Here is a 16,968-nt window from a genome sequence, read left to right as displayed (position 1 = left end):
TTTCACTCCCGGGAGACATTTGGCCATGTCTGGAAACATTTTTGACTGTCAAGACTTGTGGGGGGTGAAAAGGGGGAGCGGAGTTGCAACTGGCACCTGGTGGATAGAGGCCAGGGATGCTGGAAAACATCCTCCAATGCAGAACAGCTCCCCACAACAAAAATTATCTGGCCTAAAATGTCAATGGTGCCAAGACTGAAAAACCCTGGTTTAAGTAAACCAGTTTTCCTTTCATGCATGAACAACTTCTGCCAACAGTCCAGGAAAAGGAGGATTAGAATAGCCAAAAGAAATGGTTTAGGGTGTCTGCTGTGGTTTGAATGTATCCCCCAAAGTTCTTGTGTTGGAGATTTAATCCCCAATGCAACAGTACTGGGAGGTGGGGCCTAATAAGAGGCGATTTGGCCATAAGGGCTCTGCCCTTGTGAATGGATTAATGCCATTAATTATTGTGGGAGTGGGTTTATTATAAAAATATGAATGTGGGCCCATTTTCTCTCTCATTCTGTCTTGCCCTCTCACCTTCTGCCATGAGATGACACAGCAAGAAGGCCCTTGCAAGATGCAAATCCCTCTGTCTTGTACTTTCCAGCCTCCAGACCATGAGGCAATACATTGCTGTTTATTATTTATTACCCAGTCTGTGGTATTCTGTTATAACAGCAGAAAACAGACTAAGAAAGAAAATTGATACCAAGAAGTGGGTCTGTTACTATAACAAATGCCTGAAAATGGGGAAGCAGCTTTGGAACTGTGTAATTGGGCAGAGGCTGGAAGAGTTTGAAGGAACAGGCTAGAAACAGCTGGTCTTGCTGTAATGGAGTATTAAAGGCAAGTCTAGTGAGGGCTCAGAAGAAGAAAAGAACTATAGAGAAAGGCTGAAACTTTTTAGCGATCACTTAAGTGGTCATGGTCAGAATGTTGGTAGAAATATGAACAATAGAAGCCATTATCCTGAGGTCTTAGACAGAAAATGAGGAACAAGGTATCGGAAACTGAAGTAACGGCCATCCTCATTATAAAGTCACAAAGAACTTGGCTTAACTGTGTCCATGCTGGAGGGCTTTATGGAAGGCAGAGTTAAGAGCAATGAACCAGGATATCTGGTGAAAGAAATTTCTAAGCAATATATTGAAGGACCTGCATGGCTTCTTTTAACTGCATATAGTAAAATGAAAGAAGAGATAAATGATTTAAAGATGGAATTTATAAGTAAAAGAGAAACAATATAAAATTTGGAAAACTCACAGCCTGGCTATGTAAAGAATAAAAAGACTTGCAGTACAGCCAAGTGACCCTTTGATAAAGGGGATTAACACAGCTAGAAGGAAGCCAGGTGCAAGTAATCAAGACAACAGGAAAATGACCCTGAAGGCATTTCAGTGACCTTCAAGGATGCCCCTCCCATCACAAGCCCAGAGCTCTAGGAGAGTAGAATGGTTTGGGGTGACTCCCCATTGTACCCTACACAAGACCAGTGAGCAGGGCCACCTCAGGACTCTGCTCCTTGAATTCCAGCATCATTCTCCTTGGCTGCTTCAGCTGTGGCTCCAGGGAGCCCAGGTGCAGCTCAACCTGTGGCTCTGGAAGGTACAATCTATAAACTTTGGTGGCGCTAATTCTGTAGGCACATGCTGTGAGGCCATGGCAGCCTCCACTTAGATTTCAAAGGATGTTGCAGACAACCAGAGGGCCTAAGCAAAAACTTGTCTTGGGGCAGAGCTGCCACAGAGAGTGCCTAGGAGGACAATGCCAAGCAGAAGTGTGGAGTCACAGCCATAGCAGAGAGTCCTCACTAGGCCTAGGGGAGCCCTTCGGGGTGGGGATGCCCCCAAGTCCCAGAACTACACAACTACCAGCATGCAACTCCAGCCTAGGAGAGCTATGGGCATGCAGCATGCAACTCCAGCCTAGGAGAGCTATGGGCATGCAGCATGCAACTCCAGCCTAGGAGAGCTATGGACATGAGATTCCAACCTGTGAGAGTTGTGTGGGCCAAGCCTAGCAAAGCCATGGGGGCAAGGCTGTTCCTGAGGCCTCAAGGTTCCAAACCCTACCTCACTATGCCCAGAAAGTAGGACATGGAGTCAAAGAAGATTATCCTCAAGTTTTAGGATTTAGTATTGTTTACCTTGTTAAGTTTTAGACTCGCTTGGGGCCTGTTACTCCTTTCTTCTTGCCTATTTCTCCCTTTTGGAATGGGAATGTCTATCCTCTGCCTGACCTGTCATTGTATTTTGGAAGAAGAGAACTTGTTAATTTCACAGGCTCACAGCTAGAGGGGAATTTGCCTCAGGATGAATTGTGCCTTGAGTCTCATCCATATCTGATTTAGATGAGACACTGGACTTTTACCAGAACAAGTTAAGACTTTGGGGCAATTGGGATGAAATGAATATATTTTATGTGTGAGAAAAACATGACTTTGGAGCCAGAGCAGAATGCTGTGGTTTGAGAGTGTCCCCAAAGTTCATGTGTTGGAAACATAATACTCAATGCAACAGTGTTGGGAGGTGGGGCCTAATGAGAAGCAATTAGGTCATGAGGGCTCTGCCTTCATGAATGGACTAATGCCTTTATTGCAGGAGTAGGTTCCTTATAAAAGGATGAGTTTCTCTCTCTCATTTTCTCTGGCCCTCTTGTCTTATGCCATGAAATGATACAGCAAGATGGCCCTCACCAGATGCCAGCCATTCAATCTTGGACTTCTGAGCCTCCAGAACTGTGAGAAATAAATTTCTTTTCATTGTAAATTACTCAATCTGTCATATTCTAGTATAGCAGCACAAAATGCACTAAGACACTGTCTAATGTTGTTTCATTAGTAGTAAACTATCTTGGCATTAATGGTTTGCATATCCATGGAAATGTGTTCATGCACACACTGCACTGACCTCAGCAACATGGAGCAAGATTTCGTTTTCACAGACCAATCTCATTCAAGTATGTTCACCACCAGAGCCAGAGAGTCATACTGTGGGCCTTGTTGGGCCTGAGACCTTGCCATCACAATGTTTAGAGTAGTATTTCTCAATGGTTAGAGCAAGGTGCATCAGAATCATCTAGAGAGCTTGTTAAATCAAGTTTCCGGGTCCTGAATGTAGAGTTTCAGATTCAACAGGGACCCAAGAATTTGCATGTCTAACAAGTTCCCTCATGGTGCTGGTAATGTTGAAGCTGCCGGTCCTGGAACCACACTTTAAAATCCTCTGGTTTAGATTCAAACATGGACTAAATGGAGAAGTGTTGCAAAGGGAAAAGGTCCTCAGTTAACACTCTACATGGTTCTGGGTCTTGGAATGGCCATTATAGAGCCTGAGGGACTCAACTTGCCTGCAACATATGAAGTGTTGACTTAGACCAATATATTATTTTATTATTACCTGTCATAGAATTTATTTCCTATATAGTACAGGGTCTAAAGGAATTCTTTTGAGTTCTGTATTACATTTAAGTTTAGGCAATTTTGAACATTTTCTTTAGAAAGGGGAATCTCATTTTATTGTTATAAAGCAAATGTATCCATTTTCTGCCATGTCACCGTTGTCTTATCAATTATAATAAACACTCTATATATTGCACTTGGATAATGTTTTTAAGTGAATGAAACTAGAATCAAACCTCACTAGTTCTTCACTCATATCAAAGAAAAGTTCTTTAAATATATCTAACTATGGTTTCCTTATCTGCAAAATGGAAGTATCTAAGATAAAATTTCTAGAGTCCTCATGTAGGAAGAAACCTGGATTCATAAGGAATCAGTTCATAGCCTTATGCATTCTTTCTTTAAAATTAATCATTATCTCTAAATTGATGTAGAAAAAAATGTTCTTTTTCCATAGTAACACAGGTGTGGATTTTGCATAGGAAGCCCCCGACCTTGAAAGGAAACAATGCTCCAGGAGCCCTTGACTCGCACTGTGTCGCACCACTCCTGCAACATTTTCGTTTGATGATTTTTTTTTTCTTTAAGACGGAGTTTTGCTCTTGTTGCCCAGGCTGAAGTGCAATGGCGCGATCTCGGCTCACCGCAACCTCCATCTCCCGGGTTCAAGTGATTCTCCAGCCTCAGCCTCCCGAGTAGCTGAGATTACAGGCGCCCACCACCACACCCGGCTAATTTTGTATTTTTTAGTAGAGATGGGGTTTCACCATGTTGGCCAGGCTGGTCTGAAACTCCTGACCTCTGGTGATCCACCCGCCTTGGCCTCCCAAAGTGCTGGGATTACAGGTATGAGCCACTGCGCCTGGCCAGATTTGGTGATTTTTGAGGTGGCATATGCACAAAGACCATCCTTATTTTATATTTGAAGCAGCTGCTCTTGTGTCAACTCTTGGAGGGGGTGTGTCACTGCACCAGTAAGTGTAAGTGTGGCACTTACACACTGGCTCTACCTGGCCAGAGACAGACCTGCCTATGCCTCAGAATCCCCTTTAAGGACTTGTGGCCATTGAAGGGTCTGACCTTAGATGACTCAGGCTACACTGGACTAGGTGGACACCCCGGACCCTGACCTCTGTTGGTTAGCTGGAGTCATCTGAGTTGTGTCCTGTTGCTAACTGCACAAGCTGTGCTACCTGCAGTGCCTCTCCAGGGACTTGCTTTTGACTGCCACCTCCCCCTGACTCCTTTAGTCACCCCACTTTTGCTCTCTAAGTTTGCTATGTCTACGTCCCTCTGTCACACAGCTCCTATGTTTTATGGCTACCCAGTGGGGCTCTGTAGTCCTAAGGATCACCTTGGAGGTGACCAGGTGCCTGTTATCATGCCTCTCATGATGATAATGATCATGGTGATCCTGTCTAGCACTTTGACAAAGCCAGGAGCCTGCATAAAGTTGCCCCCACCATAGTCAAGGACAGATTCAGGTCTCATGGTGCCTTGAGACTCTGCTGGGTTAGCTCATAGACTTTGTTGGTCTCTGGAATATATTCTACTTCTTTGCACATCAATCCATCTAATTATTGGTATTGTCCCAAAGGAACAGGTTGAGTAGCCCCATTCCCCTGCATGTCTCTATTGAGGGGCTACTCAATCTGTGGCTCAAGATGAGAGGCCAGGCTCTCCCATGCTGCAGCTTTGACTTTGCCCCATGCTTTGCATTCCTTCTTGGGGATTCACCTCCAGAGTGGTCATCAGAGCACAGCCATTTCAGGCACTCTTGGTGACGTCTGCAACCATTTGAGCTTGAAATTGTTTCGAGAGTACCACTAGCTTATTCTAACACTGGTTTCCAGCTTTCTTATACTTGGGTGAACAATATCAAAAAAAACCACGGCCTAATACACTACTGAATTTAAAGTCTTTGGGATGGAATTTGACAGACATGTGTCCATAAATGCTGACCTAAATTGCCCTATCATCCAGAGAGAAGCTAGCTTTTAATTGTTTTTCTTGGCATGTATAAGACTAGCTACTGAGAGCTTTGAACATGTTTATAAGATTCACAACGTTGCTGGCTCTTTTCTACAAGGGGCTACATAGTGAAATTTATCTCCATGACTTGATATTGTAACCTCTATCAATATTAGGAACATATTAATATATATTATAATTACTATAATACTCATAATAATTATACGTAAAATTACTATATATAAATTACTATTATTATTACAGCTATGATAAGTGCTTTCTGTACATTACCTCAGTTACCTTGAGAGGTGATTATTTTTTATCCCCTTTGTGAAATATAGTTCAGAGAAATTAAAAACCTTGGCCAAGGGCATATAACTAATTAGTTGCAGAGAGGCTAGAATCCAACCTCACTAGTTATTTGCTCTCATATCAAGAACAAGCTCATTAAATATCTCTGAATTTCTAGTACAGTGGCTGATCCATAGTAAGTGTTCAGTACTATTAGTTGACTCCGAAAGCATCCAATAGATACTGTTTGTTTATAACGTTTGTGCAAACGTAATCATATGCTGTAAAAGCAGTTTGCTAATAAAAGAATCCTTTTCTGGACACTTTTGTAAAGCTAGAGAGAATGCTCAACCATTGATTTACATCCTCTATGAGGAGATAATGAATTGTTTTTTTTCAAAGCAGTACATCTGCTTATACTGCCTTGCCACCCCCTTCTATTCTGCCTGAATTTTTTTTTTTTTTTTTTTTTTTTTTTTTTTTGGAACAGAATCTCACTCTGTCACCCAGGTGGAGTGCAGTGGCATGATCTCGGCTCACTGCAACCTCTGCCTCCCAGGTTCAAGAGATTCTCCTGCCTCAGCCTCCTGAGTAGCTGGGATTACAGGTGCCTGACACTGCGCCCAGCTAATTTTTTTATTTTAGTAGAGACGGGGTTTCACTATGTTGGCCAGGCTGGTTTCAAACTCCTGACCTCAGGTGATCCGCCTGCCTTGGCTGGCCTCCCAAGGTGCTGGGATTACGGGCGTGAGCCACCATGCCCAGCTATTCAGTCTCATGCTTTTTCTGAGGACATTTTCCTGGGCTGATTTTGTGAGATATAGTAGGTTGGTGCAAAAGTGATTGTGGTTTTTCCCATTACTTTTAATAGCAAAAACAACAATTACTTTTGCACCAACCGAATGTGGCAGGATGGTGAAAGGAAAGAGTACTGGCTTAGAAGTGGGAAGATTCTAGCTACTCATTTAACCACAAGGAGCCTTTGTTTCCTAATATTTAAAATGATGAAATTTTAAAAAATAGGAAGGACTTCTGGTTTCAGCTCCAACATATAAAAAGCTTGGAAGTCAGCACTTTTACAACAAGAAAAAAACGGGCCAAACTGATTATCAATGGCTTTTCTTGGACCTGTCAGAGAATTGAGGTCACAGGGAAAACCACCACCTCAAAATCTAGAGAGACAGATGAATGCAGGAAATCACAGCTGAGATCTCCTTCCCGAAAGCAGAAGTGACAATGCCATATCAAATGTAGTAACTCTGAAGGATTGCTGGAAGCAGTGCATAGAGTAGTGTGAGAGTGAGAAACTCCTGGGAGCCACAGTCAGGGACCCCACATTTTGTTTAGGTTTTACCTCCAGCTACCCCACCGGGGTCTGACAATGAAAGCCCAAGAAGTGCTCTCATGCTTCCAGCAGGGGAGGGGAAAAGTGACCACTTTGAAGCAGATCCAGAATGTTCTCCATAACAAGGCCTACCACAGCAAGGGAAAAGATTGATCAGAGCCTCATCCAATATGAGGGGAGAGAAATAACCCAACTCCAGCTCCCTCTAGCCTTCCTGTGTCACCTAAGGGGAAACAAAATAGTTGAGAAACACTTGTAAAGGCCACCCCAGGGACACAGGCCTAAAAGAGACTTAACCATATGATAACAGAATGCTCCCACTATCCTTACACCCTGCCACCACATCAACAGGTGTCCAGTGTAATAGCCAAAAGTTAGAGCTGAAAGAGCTGCAAGGCTTACACTCTATATAAGAAGGAATGTTTAGGGAAACCCAAAGACAACCGCAGAGACAGAAACAAGGACACTAGTGGAAATTGAAGCCTTTGACACCTACAACTACAGCAAACATTAAACACAGCCCAACTCCTAGCCAAATTAATACAAAACCTCACACTAAAGGCCTGTTTATCTCAGCTTCTATTACTCAATACATCATGTCTGCTTTTCAACCAAATATTACAAATCATGCTAGAAGGAGGAAAAAAACACAGTCTGAAGAGATAAAGAACCAGACTCAGATATGGGAGAGATTTTGGAATTATCAGACCAGGAATTTAAAATAATTATGATTAAAAAGTCAAACTCACAGAAGTAGAGTAGAATGGTGGCTACCAGAGGCCGTAGAGGGGTGGGTAGATGGGGAAAGAAGACATACTGGTAAACAAGTACAAAGTTTCAGTTAGATATGAGGAATAAATTCTGGTATTCTATTGCACAGCATGGTGACTGTAGTTAACATAAACATATTGAATGTCTCAAAATAGCTAAGAGAGGATTTTTAAATGTTCTCACTGCAAAAAAATGATAAATATTTAAGGTGATAGATATGCTAATTAGCCTGATTTGATCATTTCACAATGTATACATGTACAGAAACATCACATTGTACTTCATAAATATATACAATTATTATTTTTCAATTAAAAATAAAATAAAACTTAAAATAATGATGGCTAATATGCTTAGATCTCTAATGGAAAAAGTAGACAACATCCAAGTATAGATGGATAATGTAATCAGAGAAGTGGAAACTTACAAAGAACCTTTTAAAATGCTAAAAATAAAACAAAAAAAAAATGGTACCAGAAAGGAAGAATGTCTTGAATGGCCTCATCAATAGATTGGACAAAGCTGAGGAAGGAATTAGTGAGCTTGAAGATAATGTCAGTAGAAACTTCCCAAAATGAGATGCAAAGAGAAAAAAAGAGTGAAAAGAAAATAGAACAGGATATCTAAGAACTATGGAACATTTTCAAAAAATATAACATACACATACTGGAATACCAAAAGGAGAAGAAGAGATAATGGAACTGAAAAAATATTTGAAATAATAATGACCAATAATTTTTCAAGATTAAGGAGACACCAAACCACAAATCCAAGAAACTCAGAGAACACCAAGTAGGGTAAATACCAAGAAATCTATACCTGGGTATATCAAATTCACACTACGGAAAGCCAAAGATGAAGGAAAACCTTAAAAGCAGCCAGAGAGGGGAAAAACAAACTATGCAAACAAGAAGAAAGTGAAGTAAAATATTTAAAGTATTGAAAGAAAAAATCCCAGCAGTCTAGGATTCTATATCCAGAGAAATTCACTTCAAAGTGAAAGAGAAATAAAGACTTTATCAGGCAAACAAAAAATGAGGAATTCATTACCAGTAGTTCTGACCTGTAAGAAGTGTTTTTTAAAAGTTCTTCAGAAAGAAGTAAAGTGATTTAGGCCAGAAACTCAGATAATCTACATAAAGAAAGAAAGAATGTCAGAGAAAGAATAAATAGAGATAAAATAAAACTTTTTCTTTCTTTCTTTCTTTTATTTTTTATTTTGAGACAGAGTCTCGCTCTGTCACTGGAGTACAATGGCGTGATCTCGGCTCACTGTACCCGTCGCCTCCTGGGTTCAAGCAATTCTCCTGCCTCAGCCTCCCAAGTAGCTAGGATTACAGGCGCCTGCCCCAACACCCAGCTAATTTTTGTATTTCGTAGAGACGAGGTTTCACCATGTTGGTCAGGCTGGTCTCAAACTCCTGACCTCATGATCCACCCACCTCAGTCTCCCAAAGTGCTGGGATTACTGGCATGAGCCACCACACCCGGCCCTATTTCTTATTCTTAATTCCTCTAATAGATTAATTGTTCAAAGTAAACATAGGAACAGTGTATTGGGTGATTATGTTATATGGATAACTGAAATGAATGATAGCAGTATTATAAGAAATCGGAGGGAGGAATTGTGATTTCTGTTATAAGGTACCTATAATACCAACAAAGCTGTAAGTGTTATTTGAGAATGGACTTGGATTAGTTATGGATGTATTTTGCAACTCTAGAGAAACCACTAGAAATAATTGTAAAGGAGTATAATTGATATACTAATAGAGGAGAGAAAATGGAATCTCATAAAATACCCAGTTAAAACCAGAGAAGGCAGAGAGAGAGGGAGAAAGATGCAAGGAACAAGTGCAACAAATAGAAAATAGTTACATACATGGTAGATATTAATCCAACTATATCAATAATCACTTCAAATGTGAATGGTCTAAATATAAAAATTAAAATACAAAGATTTTCAGAGTGGATTAGTTTACAAAAACAAGATGCAGTTATTTGTTGTTACAGATATATCAACAGTAAAGATTTGGAAAAAGATATTCCATACTAACACTAATCAAAAGAAAGCTGGACCAGCTATACTAATTTCAGACAAAGTGGACTTCAGAACAAGGAAAATTATCAGGGATAAGAAAGGGCATTTGGCTTGGCACAGTGGCTCATGCCTGTAATTCCAGCACTTTGAGAGCCCAAGGTAGGAGGATTGCTTGAGCCAAGAGCTCGAGACCAGCTTGGGCAACAAAGTGACACCCTATCTCTACCAAAAAAAAAAAAAAAATTAGCCAGATGTAGCGGCATGCACCTGTAGTTCCAGCTACTTGGAGGCTGAGGAGAGAGGATCGCTTGAGCCTAGGAGTTCAAAACCAGCTTGGGTAACATGATGAAACCCCATCTCTATAAATAATTTAAAAATTAGCCAGGCATAGTGGCATGCTCCTGTAGTCCCAGCTACTCCAGAGGCTGAGATGGGAAAATGGCTTGAGCCCAGGAGGTCAGTGCTGCAGTGAGCCATGATCTCTCCACTGCACTCCAGCCTGGGCAGCGGAGTGAGACTCTGCCTCAAAAAAAGAAAGAAAGAAAGGGCATTACATAATGATAAAGGGGTCAGTTATTTAAGAAGAAATTCTTAATATGTATGCATCTAACAAAAGAGCATCAAAATATATGAAACAAAAACTGATAGAACTGCAAAGAGAAATCAACAAATTGACCATTATAGTTAAAGATTTTAATACATCTTTTAGTAGTTGATAGATCAAGCAGGCATAAAATTAGTAAGGACATAATTGACTGAACAGTTCCATTCATCAGCTTGCTGTAAATGATATTTATAGAATACTTCATCCAACAACAACAGAGTATATATTCTTCTTGACATCACATGGAACATTCACCAAAATACACTACATTCTGAGCCATAAAACACTCCAAAATAAATTTAAAAGAATAGAAATTATACAACCTATGCTCTCAAACCACAATGAATTAAACTAGAAATTAATAACAGAAAGCATGGAAAATTCCAAAAATATTTTCAGATTAAATAACATAATACTAAATAACACATGGGTCAAAGAAGAAACTCCAGAGAAATTTTAAAATAATTTAAATGAAAATGAAAATGAAACTTATCAAAATTTCTGGGATGCAGCAAAAGCAGTGCTTAGAGGAAAATTTATACCATTGAATGCATATATTAGAAAAGTCTAAAATCAATAATCTAAAAATCCACCTGAGGAAACTAGAAAAGGAAGGGTAATTTATGCCTACAACAAACAGAAAATAAATAATATAAATTTTGGCAAAAACTGATGAAATTAAAAATAGGAAATCAGTAGAGGAAACACAATGAAACCAAAAGTTGGTTCTTTGAAAAGATCAATAAATCTGATAAACCTCTAGCCAGACTAACCAAGAAAAAAAAAAGAGAAAACACAAATTACTAATATTATAAAAGAAAATTGGGCTAGGCTTAGTGACTCACACCTGTCATCCCAGCACTTGGGAGGCTGAGGTGGGAGGATCACTTGAGGCCAAGAGTTCAAGACCAGCCTGGGCAACATAATGAGACCCCATCTCTACAAAAAATTTGAAAATTAGCCAGGCATCATGGCACGTGCCTGTAGTCCTAGCTACTCAGGAGGCTGAGGCAGGAGGATTGCTTAAGCCCAGGAGTTGGAGGTACAGTGAGCTATGGTTGTGCCACTGCATTCCAGCCTGGGTCACAGAGTGAGGCCCTGTCTCCCTGAAAAAAGAGAAAAGAAAACGAGATCATCATTACTAATCCCATGGACATAAAAAGAAAAGGCTACAAACAATTCTATGCACACAAATTTGGATAAATTAGATAAGGTGGGCTAATTCTTTGAAAGACACAAACTATACCAAAACTCGCACAAGGAGAAATAGATGAACTGAATAGGCCTATATCAATTTAAAATTTCAATCAATAATTAATAACCTTCCAAAAAAGAAAGCACCAAGCCCAGGTAGTTTCACTGGTAAATTCTACCAAACATTTAAAGAAGAAATGATACCAGTTCTCTACAATCTCTCCCAGAAAATAGAAACAGAGGGAGTACTTGCAAATTCATTCATTGAGGCCAGCATCACTCTCATAAAAAAACCAGAAAGACAAAGTTGGAGGACTGACACTGCCCAATTTCAAGACTTACCATATGAAGACATTACAAGAAAAGGAAACTGTAGACCAAAATCTCTCAAAAACATAAATCCAAAAATCCTCATCAAAATATTAGCAGATCAAATCCAACAATGTATAAAATGAATTATACACCACAATCAAGTGAGATTTATTCCAGATATGAAAGGCTGACTCAACAATTAAAAATCAATTTATGTAAATAATCACATCAAGAGGCTAAAGAAGAAAGTCCTGTGATCATATCAATAGATGTAGCAGAAGCATTTGGCAAGGTCTAGCATGCATTCATGTAAAACTCTCAGCAAACTAGGAATAAAAGGGAATTTCCCAACTTGATAAAGAGTGCCTACAGAAAGCCTACAACTAACATACTTAATGGTGAGAAACTGGATGATTTCCCTGTAAGATAAGGAAGAAGGAAAGAATGTCCTGTCCCACCACTCCTATTCAACATTGTACAGGAAGTCCTTGCTAGTGCAGCAAGATAGGAAATAAAAGGTATGCAGATTAGAAAGAAAAATTAAAACCATCTTACATGATTGTCTATATGGAAAATCTCAAAGATTCAACATAAACTCATGGAAATAATAAGTGATTATAGCAAGGTTGGAAGATACAAAGTAAATATACAAAAGTCAATTGTTACCAGTAATGAACCATTAGAATTTGAAATTAAAACACAATACCATTTACAGTTGCACCAAAAAAATATAAATACTTAGTCATAAATCTATCAAAATATGTACAGGATCTATACAGTGAAAAGAGATATAAATTAATGGAAAGATTATTCCATATTCATAGATTCGAAGATTCAATATCAATATGTCCAGTCTTCCTGACTTGATCTATAGATCTATAGATTAAACACAATCTCAACTAAAATCTCAGCAAGGTACTTTGTGTATGTCAACAAACTGATTCTACAGTTCATGTGGAAAAGCAAAAGACCCGCAATAGACAACACAACACTGAAAGACAAAGTTGGAGGACTGACACTGCCCAATTTCAAGACTTACTGTAAAGCTACAGTAATAAATATAGCATGGTACTGGTGAAAGAATAGACACATAGGTCAATGGAACAGAATAGAGAGCCCACAAATAGACCCCCAAACAAATATAGTCAACTGATCCATGACAAAGGACAAAGGCAATTCAATAGAGAAAGGATAGTCTTTCCAACAAATGGTTGTGGAACAACTGGATTTTCATATGCCAAAAAAAAAAAATAGACACAGACACAGAACATACAATACACCTTTTAGAAAAATTAATTCGAAATGAATCTTGGGCCTAAATGAAAAATGCAAAACTGTAAGACTTTGAGAAGATAACATAGGAAAAAAATCTAGATTTACTTGTATTTGATGGTGGATTTTTAGATATGGTACCAAAAGCATGATCCATGAGAGAAAATATAAATAAGGTAGATTTTATTGAAATTAAAAACTGCTATGGAAAAGATACTGTTAAGAGAATGAGGCCAGGCATGGTGGCTCAAGCCTGTAATCCCTGCACTTTGGGAGGCCGAGGCGGGCAGATCACTAGGTCAGGAGATCAAGACCATCGTGGCTAACACGGTGAAACTCCGTCTCTACTAAAAAATACAAAAAATTAGCTGGGTGTGGTGGCGGGTGCCTGTAGTCCCAGGTACTTGGGAGGCTGAGGCAGGAGAATGGCGTGAACCCAGGAGGCGGAGCTTGCAGTGAGCCGAGATCACGCCACTGCACTCCAGCCTGGGCGACAGAGCGGGACAACATCTCAAAAAAAAAAAAAAAAAAAAAAAAGAGAGAATGAAAAAACAAGCCAGACTTGGAGAAAATATTTGCAAACACATATATCTGATAAAGGACTTGTATCCAAAATATACTTAAAACTCAACCACGAGAAAACAACTCATTAAAAATGGCAAAAGATCTGGATTAACTTATGTAATTAATTACACATGTAATTAATTAATTCCTACTAAGGAAAACTTACAGATGGTAAATATGCATATGAAAAGGAGCTCATCATCTCATCATGTGTCATTAGAGAATTAAGGCAATAATAAGATAACACTACACACCTATTAGAATAGCTAAAATTCGAAAAACTGACAATACCAAATACTGATGACAATGTGGAGTAGCAGGAACTCTTGTTGTTGGGAATGCAAATAATGGTAAAGCTATTTTTGAAGGCTGTTTGGCAGTCTCCCACAAAGCTAAACATAGGCTTACTATATAATCACTCTACCGGGTATTTACCCAGTTAAATTGAAAACCTACATTCACACAAAAACCTGCATGCAAATATTTACAGCACCTTTATTCATAATTGCCCAAAACTGGTAGCAACCAAGATATCCTTTAAAAGCTGGATAAATAAACTGTGGTACATTCATGCAATGGAATACTATTCAATAATAAAAAGAAATAAGCTATTGTGTCATGAAAAGACATGGATGAACTTTGGTGAAACAAGTCATAGTGAAACAAACCAATGTGAAAAAGCTACATACTATATGGTTTCAATTATATGACATTCTGAAAACCACAGAACTATAGAGACAGCAAAACAATCAGTGGTTTGAGGGGAAGAGAGGAAAATAAATAGGTCAGGAAATTTGGAGTAGTAAAATTAATTTGTGTAATATTGTATTTGTGGGTACAATATATTATGCATTTGTCAAATGTCACAGAGCTGTACAGCACAAAAACCAGACTTCAAAATAGGAACATTTTTAAGAATCATTTAGGAGGTTGGGGGATTCCAGGGAGAAATGCAGACTGTGCAAGGGGATCTAACTGCATTAAAAATATGGAAAACTACCTCACTGAAGGGTAGAGAGGGGAAAAGTATCGTCCCCTCTTTAAGTAACTTTGGAAATGAGCAGAGTCTGTAAGATGAAGGCAATAGGAACTGCAAAAAAGCACTGTATTCCACTTGATAAAATTGTTCCCCGTGGGGATACAAATTAACAATTATCATACCGCTGTGTATGTACACAGGAATTGAACAATTAAGTAAATAGCAGCTAGTGGGAGCCAGGTTACTTACTGTTGGAATGGGAGTTTACAGAAAAGCAAGGGATGGAAGTTAGAAAAAAAGTAGGAAGTGCACTTATAGTAATATGTGTAAAAGCTTTGTACACTGAATGTATTATTATTTATGCATATTATTTTTACCCTGAAGGTATTATTCATTATAAAGGATTATTATTTTCACATTCTTTCATGCATAATTCAGATCATGTACTTAAAGAGGACACAGACTAATTCAAAAAGCTCAGAATATTTTCAGATACAACTTATTAACAAGTATGCCCGTCTTCTGACGTGGTCTTTTAAATTTGTCTAGATTATGTTCTGTGGTCTGTAGGAGCTGTGTACATCAGAGCAGCTTATTATAAATACCTAAAGCAAAAGAAATGGTTTATTTAGAAAATAAAGTATAGAAATATGATGTTAACTGCTCCTATGTGATGTCAAAAGTGGAAAGAAGGTGGGAAATTCTTATTTTATGTGGGATACTCCTAAATACCTGGATGTTTTCAAATAGTCGCATTTTTAGCACAGCATAGTCCAAGCATCTGGGTATTTGAATTTTTCCCTTTCCAGCTGGTAATCTTGGTATGTTATAGACGTAGGCAAAGCCTCAAAGTTAAATCGTTTCCAAATGCTTTGAACAGCATTTAACTAGAAATAAAATTTCATTCAACATCACCCTCTCCACCTTCTTTTATGTGCAGTTACTTTCCATATCTGCAGCAAGCAGACAGAAGAGTGCCAAAAAAGAATCCTTCTCTGACTTCACAAATCAGTAGAAGGCCTGATGACTACATGCCCAGAACTTGGGTTTCAGACACACTATTAACTTGCCTCAATACAGTGCAAATAATTTTCCAGATTGAAGCATTGCTCTATTTAAATCAACCTTCCTGCCTATTAATAGCTGTGAAATACTAGAAAATATTACTGGGCCAATAAAGCATTGTGTCTGCTCAAATCTTTTTAAAATGAGGCAAGACACAAATACTTACATACTTAAATACATATGTACATAACATTGCAGAATCTCCTTTAAAAGTTTAAATAACAAAATCAGCCATCTAGATTGATGTGGAGATTAAAAAAAGTGAACCAACTGAATTTCTAAGGAACCTTTGTATGCCAATATTCCATTTCCATATTTTCTTCTTCTTCTTTGTTTTTTGTTTTTTGTTTTTGTTTTTGTTTTTTGAGACAAGAGTCTTGCTCTGTTACCCAGGCTGTAGTACAGTGGCAGGATGTCGGCTCACTGCAACCTCCGCTTCCCAGGTTCAAACAACTCTCACGCTTCAGCCACCCAAGTAGCTGGGATTCCAGGCGTGTGCCACCTCGCCCAGCTAATTTTTGTATTTTTAGTAGAGATGGGGTTTCACCATGTTGCCCAGGCTGGTCTCAAACTTCTGGCCTCAAGGGATCCACCCATCTCGGCCTCCCAAAGTCCTCAGATTACAGGCATGAGTCACCACGTGCCAACCCATACTTTCTTCCTACTTGCTTTATATTCACACTCTCCTTCATTGTCTTTTACTAATAGCAGCATTGTTTCCTGGGTATTTTTTTATGATAATTTTCTGCTTACCTCTGAGCACACCACTGCCCTGCCTCCACCATCCCACCACCCTCCACACACAAATGATTGCAGATAGTTTGGGATTTGCAGTGCAGAGGAAATGAACACACATAATTTATTTATTTTTTTCTTTTTTTCCTTGTTTCCTTGTTTCCTTCCTTCCTTCCTCCCTCCCTCTCTCTCTCTCTTTCTTTCTTTCTCTTTCCTTCTTTCTTTTAATATTGCACGGCCCATTCATCATTCTGTACAATTAGCCAAATGAAAGGTATCTTTGTTTTGGCTTGATCTGTAATTCTTTTCAGATTCATTATGTGCATGGCAACACAAAAAAACCATGGTACTTTTGGGCAGCATCTGATTCATCAGGAAATTCCTCCTGCTATGATATGTGGTTGGGGAGAACGTGAGTGATGTGATCCAGATGCATGAG

General features: G+C 39.0%; 1 protein-coding gene across 4 annotated transcripts in view; it reads left to right on the top strand.

Annotated features, from left to right (window-relative positions):
* Positions 1–16,968, top strand: part of RNF175 (ring finger protein 175) — a 49,673-nt gene that overhangs the window by 11,583 nt on the left and 21,122 nt on the right. The gene's annotated exons all lie outside the window — the stretch shown is intronic.

Source organism: Pan troglodytes, chromosome 3 (genome assembly GCF_028858775.2).
Source record: "Pan troglodytes isolate AG18354 chromosome 3, NHGRI_mPanTro3-v2.0_pri, whole genome shotgun sequence".
Taxonomy (NCBI): domain Eukaryota; kingdom Metazoa; phylum Chordata; class Mammalia; order Primates; family Hominidae; genus Pan; species Pan troglodytes.
This window is presented reverse-complemented; position numbering and strand designations above follow the sequence as displayed.